Genomic DNA, 7,310 nt, shown 5'->3' with positions numbered 1-7,310 from the left:
AAGTATTTCTTATACAACCATATGCTTGAGGTTGGTTTGAGGACTTCTTTTGAAACTTCTTGTCCATTTTCCTTTGCATTTTTAAGAAGAGATTAAAGTAACTTACACAAAGAAAGAGGAGGAAGAAAAGAAAAGAAATGAAGGGAGGAAAGGAGGAATGGGGGACTAGGGAGAGGAGGAAGTGGAGGAAGGGAGGGAGGGAGGAAGGGAGGAAGGAAGGAGGGAGGCAGGGAGGAAGATTTGGACCCCTCTCCAGCAGTGGTGGTTAATTTCATTTCATTTTCTTCCATGGGATGGTGCTGGGTACCTGGGTAAATACCAATAAGAGCCATATGAATATTCCATACTTTGCCCAAAAGAAAAAAGAAATTCCCAATCCCAGACTAGCACCAACTAGAACTAGGAAGCTTGAAGCAAAGTTATTTTCTTTAAAGTCAGAAAAATTGTATTTTCCATTATTCATTCCTTCAGAACATACTTTCTAAGCATCTACATAAACACTACTAAGCTCGTGTATAATTAACCTCAAAATAATAATTAAACGGTACTTCTTTGTAAAATTAACCCAGCTAATGAACTCATTTACTAATCATCAATTTTGGAAAACAAAAGAGCCCTAGCAACAGTTTTAAATTAATTAAAAATTGAAGAATTCTACACAGACCTATTATCCTTCCCTTTTTAAAGTGAAAAGGTAGATTCTCCTGTTACTTAAGGACAGTTTAGGCATAAAAGATGTCTTAATTATTCTGAGTTTGAGCTCTGAATTATGGTAAAGTTAAATCAAAACCAGTTATTAGAAGACACAACCTATGGCATATCTAAAGGCGAGAACCGGGCAACTCCAGCGGCAGTCATGGCGTATCACGGCCTCACGGTGCCTTTGATCGTGATGAGCGTGTTCTGGGGCTTCGTCGGCTTCGTTGTGCCCTGGTTCATCCCCAAAGGTCCCAACCGGGGAGTTATCATCACCATGTTGGTGACCTGTTCGGTTTGCTATCTCTTTTGGTTGATTGCAATTCTGGCCCAACTCAACCCTCTCTTTGGACCACAGTTAAAAAATGAAACCATCTGGTATCTGAAGTATCATTGGCCTTGAGGAGAAAGACGTGCTCCACAGTGCCGAATCATTGAGGTCACGAAGAAAATGCCTTCTAGATGCAAAACCACCTCCAAACCCAGGTCGCCTTCTTTGGCCCATTTTGGGCATCAGCTGCCTTAAACAAACTAAGTTCTCACCACATTTGAAGATCGTTTTCTACAATGCAGTATTTTTTCCTTCATCTTTTTTACACTTTGATGAGAGATGTGCCTTCTTAACCTACGCTGTGCTGTGCTAACTCTACAAAATGTCCGTGCACTCTGCTGAGGGAGAAGATGCAGTTCCTCTGAGAACTCTGTTCCTCTCACCTTGGCATCTGAGGATTTGAAAAATATCTCCTGCCAGCTCACAACATAGGAATCAGCAATGTGTTGAAGAACTGCTGCAAGACAAATAAGACTCCAGTGGGGCAGTTAGTGGGAGATTGTGCTCAGCAACCTCTGTCCCAGCAGATTTACACCGAGCTATATTTTCAGGATGAATTTCTTATATCTGCCATCTTTTGGAATAAATTATTTTTCTGTTTTCTGTGGAAAAAAAAATAAAATAAAAAATAAAGGCGAGAACCCTTTATAGGGAAATTGAAAAAAAAAAAAAAAACACCAAAAACAACAGTAATTACAAGGAACCACTTAAAATTATATTAAATTTTTTCAAATTTCTCCAAAATTATTTAAGAGTACATTCAAAACAAGCTTAAGGAATACGTTGGTGGGAACTTCTATTTTTATAGGGCATAGAACAATCATTCTATAAACAAAAACCAAGATTTTAATTTGTCTTTTTATACATTATTAATGCAACAATATGCAGTATCTGAATCTGCAGTTTGTTGCTACGTGTACCTAGACAAATACGATCGGCACACATATGTATAATAGCACATGGATAAATAAATATATACATGAAAAATACATGTATGTATTACAAATATTTTTTAAATTCAAGATATAACTTATTAGAATGTTTGGCTATACATCATATGGATATTACCTTTTTAATTAACTATAATAACTTTTACAATAATCACACCAAAACTCAAGTCCATTATTTTGTATATATATTCATATTTTAGTATAATTATAGTTTCTACAAAGATTAAGTTTGTACATTATCATATTTAATCAAAGTAACTAACTTCTTTTCTCTAGAGATAAGAGAATTCTCAAGAGAAAAGGTACTATCTAGTAATTTTTTTTCTTTATGAGCACAAATTTGCTCCTAAAGATGATATATGCATATACATATATAGCCTTAGGGCCAGCGAGATAGCTCAGCAGACTAAGTGCCTGCTTTGGCAAGCATAGGGACCAGGGTTTGATCCCTGGTCCAGCATGCCATGCCAGCCCCACCCCAGGGTGTGCTGAGCCAGCAACAAAGTCTGTGTGTGGTGGTGCATGCCTGTAATCCCAGCGCTGAGGAGGCTAAAAACAGGAGGACCACCACGAGTCCAATCCACGTAGTGAGACCCTGTACCAAATACACAAATGAAAAAAATAGATAGATAAAAGTAAATAAACAAAAACCAGCCTTTGCAAATCATCCAAGTATGGGCGATAAACAAAATACTCTGCAGATGAACTAGACGGGGGGTGTACTCCACGAGATGGGTCTTTCCTTCCCTCTTGGTTCCAAGACATGGTTTAAATGAACAACTGTATTTATAACCATAGCTCCCCAAAGAGCCCCTGTCATTCAGATTGTCTTTGGTGAAGGCCGGTTAGAGAGAGAAGCAGCTAAGTGGAGGTGGAGTTAGACATCGCGTGTTGGTCCCCTAGCAGAAGTGTAGTTTCAGGTGGATCTGTCCCCCAAGCACCCACTGCAGTGTTCCCGATGAGAACGTGGCCCAAGTCAAAGCCAACCCCTGCTGATTCCCAAGAAGACTAATGCAAAGCAGCTCTCGGGGACAGAGAGACAAGGCTGATGATGGCCAAGGTTCTCATAAGGATGTAAGACAGCAACCCAGGTCAAATCTACCCCCAGAGGAGAACCTATGAACGCCTCAGACCTGAGCTGGTCCTAGGGCCGTCTTACCTGCTCGTGTGCGTCATCTCCCGGCAGACCTTTTCTTTAAAAGATAACACTCAAAATGCTAGTGTTATGGTTGGTGTCAAGTTGTCCCCCCCAAAGCCTCAGATGGTGGCTTCTGGAGTTTGTGACTGATTATTGTGGGTGTGGATGCTGCTCCCGCCCCGGGGCAGGTGATTTGCATTACGATGTGAGGTGCACAGAGAAGCTCGCTAGCCTCCAGAGCTGCTGTCACTCCCTTTGGCTCCTTTTGCTCTTTAGGGCCACCTTGAAAGGCTGCCCTCTGCCATGTGCCTCTCTGCCTTGGAGCCAGCTGAGTATGGACTGAAACCTCCGGTAACTGCGAGCTAAATAAACCTTTCCTTCCCTAATTTTGAGTGTCAGGTGTTCGTCCCAGTGATGAGAGAAGAGTGACTGAGACAGCGAGACAAGCCCACAGACCTTAGGAACAGATACCAGTAAGCTAGAAAACTATTTCACCAAAGAACAATAAAAATCTCATCAGATAACTGAAAAAAGAAATCACTGCTCACCTCATCCCTAAGGCACAGAAAAACGGGGGCCAAGGGGTGAAGGATGGAAAAAATATAGAAGGAAAAGAGAGGGGGAAGAAAGAAAGAAACACTCAAAGTGAAAGAGCCTTAACAAACTATTGAAGCATGAACTTGCAGCCATTGGGCGATGTGATTGTAAATAGGGATAAGATGGTCCCATGCACTCGGAAATCGGAGAACTGAGTCACACTAAAGCAGAAAAGCTCTTGTGAACGTTGATAGAAACTTAAGTCAGCCACTGACCACTGGGAAGGCGCCTGGCTTAGAACAAACACGGAGTAACAGGCTCATGACGGCCAGGGAGACCGCCCTCCAGGGAGGACCACGGGCAGCTTAGCAAGTGGGCAGGTGCCTGGCAGAATGTTTTATAAGACATGGGTTTATGTTCGGTGAGTTGAGGGTACCTTCAAAGAAGCAGGTGTCTAGACTGGCTTAGATACTGTCAGAAAGCGGTAATCATTCTGCGATTGTGAGTGGATATGTTTGTATTTTTTAACTAAACAGCAAATAGGATGAAAGCAAGCCAAAGCTGTAGTTCTGCAGGTGGTGAAGAAGCTGCTGGCTCATGTGCTACTCCGGGAAGGGTATGTTGACCCTGGTGTGACATCTGCCCGATTTTCTTATCCCTGTGCTGAGATGCATGCGGGGCGGCCTCAGCTTGGTCTCCCTCCATGAAGGGAAAGTTTGTTTGTTTGCAGTGCTAGGGATTGAACCTAGGGGTACCCTACCACTGAGCTACACCCCCAGCCCCTTTAATTAGCTTTTTTCTTTTTTGTTTTTCTTCAGTTGGAGACAGGGCCTCCCTGCGATCCCCAGGCTGGTCTCCAAGCTGAGCTCCTCCTGCCTCTGCCTCTCCAATAGCTGGGATTACATGCACAATTATCCCTACAGAAGGGTAAATTGTGAAATCAGCCTAAAGGGTTTCAAATGCTGCTGGAGGTGGGAAGAAGGAGGACAGAACAGACAAAGGAGCTAGCCCAGCCCATTTCTAATTTTATATGTTTAATTTTGATGAAAACATTAAAATTGAAAACATTTTTTTAAAATTCTCTTTTAAAAAAAATTAGTAGAAGTATCTGATGAAGAGGAAAGTGGGGGAGGGCCGGCCAAATAGCTCAGTGGCAAGCAGGTGCAGGGGCCAGGGGTTCGATCCCCCGGCCTAGCAATTGAGACTAAGTGTGATGACATGTACCTGCAATCCCAACTCTTGGGAGACTGTAAACAGGCAGATCTAGTAGTGAGGCCCTGAACACCCTGTAGACCCTTCCCTAAAAGAAAGAGGGGGGAGGGCAAGGGGGAGGAGGAAGGGAGAGAGGGAGGGAGAAGAGGAGGAGGAGAAGGAGGAGGAGGAGGGGAGAGGGCAAGGGGGAGGGGGAAGGGAGAGAGGGAGGGAGAAGAGGAGGAGGAGGAGGAGGAGGAAGAGGGGAGAGGGCAAGGGGGAGGGGAAGGGAGAGAGGTAGAGAGAGGGGGAGGAGGAGGAGGAGGGGGAGGAGGAGGAGGAACAACAGAGCTAGGGAAAGGACTGTTACATGAGGACCTGCCAGAAGCCATACTGCAGGGACTGTCCCAGAGTGGATGAGCCAGGAAGTGTGGGTAGAGCCAGCCGGGATTTCCACACAGGACAGGAAGTGCCCCTGGGGCCTAGTCTATGATCAAATGCACACAAATGCGGTTGCAACCCACTGTCACGGTCCACGGTGCTGTGTACCACCGTCAACACTTGTTCCCTTGGGGCTTTGTTTCTGCCTCTTTCCACCAGCCCAGCAATGATCCCAGCCTTATTTTCCTGATGAAATTGTTCCACAGATCAAAAGAAATGTTGGGTGCAAGCCATAATCTGTAAAGTTTTATGTGTTCTAGACACACAGAAAATGATAGTGCGTGCCCTGAGGAGCACAGAGGTCATTGTGAGCATAAGACCAGAAATTTGCTACATTTATGAAGCAAAAAAGAAAAGAGTGAGACTCACTGTGGAATGCTGATACTCACCAATAAACACAAACACTAAAAGCATCAATTTGATGCTGAATATAGAGTAATGTAAGAAGGTTAAAAAAAATTCCCCCTGAACTTAATGTTCTTATTAAAAGGCATCTGTCCTTGAATTCACCTTGACAGGGTTGCACAGCAATAAGGGATCGTGCAAAGACAGACTTCTCTAGAGAAAGGGAGGGAGCAAATGAAAAGGCTACAGCCCGTGTTTTGTTCACTGCGCTTTCTCCAGTTTGGCGGGAGGCAGTGAAGCGAGATTCACCAAAGCAAGTCCTTGACCTCGATGCTTTGGACCATCTGCGGCTTGTAATGTGGACACATTCAAGGATTTCCCAAGCAAAAGCTTTATTTTAGGGAGAAATAAAGACCTGACTTAGATTTCCTGCACTCTGGAATCCACATGGAGACACAAAAGAAAATCCATACTTTCATACTGGTTATGCATTTTGATTAAATGTTAAGCACATCTGGGGAACATCAGCAGGTAAACCAAATCACAGAACAGGTAGACTTCTGTTTCACAGGCTTAAATCTCCCCTCTACTATAGAATGGAGGGGCTAAGATTATAATCCTCCAGATTTCTTTGTGAATTTCTACTCTGTAGAGTATGCTCTTAGTGGAAAAGCAAATCATTGAGCAAGGCCACAGGCTACTTGTACACCAGTGTAGGCCCAGGCACACCCACGTCCACATCCACGGCCACAGCAGCATCATATGTGCGCAGCAGCCAAAGGCCAAAGCCACCAAGTGACCCTCAAGAGGGTTTTGATTTTGCAAATTGAAAAGGCTCCAAGAATAGAGGGAGCAAGGCAAACTACAATGAGAATACCTTTAATGCCACTGGGTTATACTGTACATTGGAAAATTATTTAAATGACATATACTGTGTGCATTTTGCCAGTTATTTTTTAAAGGCTCTGGGCCTCAGGGGCAACATCTGGGAAATAAACATATTGAGCAGAGAGCTGCACCTCTGAGTCTGTGTCTGATACGATACCCTCTGCCTTCACGGGGTTGGGGGGGGGGTATCTTTACATTGAGAAGATGAGATACGTGAGTACAGAGGTAAAGCAATGAATTGATTTTCTAAATGTGGAGTTCATAATCCAGAAAGGAATGTAGCACCTCCTGAGTTTGGCAGAAATGTGAAGGGGCAGCTCCCACTTAAAAAGCATCAGAGGCAGGCAAGGGGCAAAGGTCAAGCCAGCAGCAGGGTTGTGACAAAGGAAAGCAGGTCTCAGCACAACTGGGGAAGGGACACGGAATGTCCTCGTGACAGGACTGATAGTGGAAGAGGGTTCTCCAATCTGAATGTTGGGGAAACGCTGAAGAAGATCCATCACAGGTTCTGTGAGAATCTGAGTGGCAGAGAAGGGGTGACAGGCCTGGGCCATGCACACCCTAGCTGTGGGGCTCCCAGCTCAGCCCCTGGACCTCTGACTCTGCCACAGGACCACAGGGCTAGTGCACTTATGAGAGGTGACTGAAAATCCGGTGAATGTTTACTTGCTTATTTGTTTGATGACTGGGGATGGAACCCAGGGTACTACGTGTGCTAGGCAAGGCCCCTGCCGCCGGCTACCTCACCAGCCCCTGGGACTTGGCTTTTGTCTCCCATCCCTATAAGTAGTAA

General features: G+C 44.4%; 1 protein-coding gene and 1 pseudogene across 2 annotated transcripts in view; both read left to right on the top strand.

The window, feature by feature from the left end:
* Cntnap2 (contactin associated protein like 2) overlaps window positions 1–7,310 on the top strand; it is a 1,699,165-nt gene that overhangs the window by 1,593,629 nt on the left and 98,226 nt on the right. The window lies entirely within an intron of this gene.
* LOC101582954 lies at window positions 854–1,358 on the top strand (annotated as a pseudogene). The gene has a single exon (XR_001117044.2). The product of XR_001117044.2 is annotated as a V-type proton ATPase subunit e 1 pseudogene (transcript).

Source organism: Octodon degus, unplaced genomic scaffold (genome assembly GCF_000260255.1).
Source record: "Octodon degus isolate 3935 unplaced genomic scaffold, OctDeg1.0 scaffold00027, whole genome shotgun sequence".
In the NCBI taxonomy this organism is placed as follows: domain Eukaryota; kingdom Metazoa; phylum Chordata; class Mammalia; order Rodentia; family Octodontidae; genus Octodon; species Octodon degus.
The sequence above is the reverse complement of the archived record's forward strand: the minus strand, read 5'-3'. Positions and strand labels throughout refer to the sequence as shown.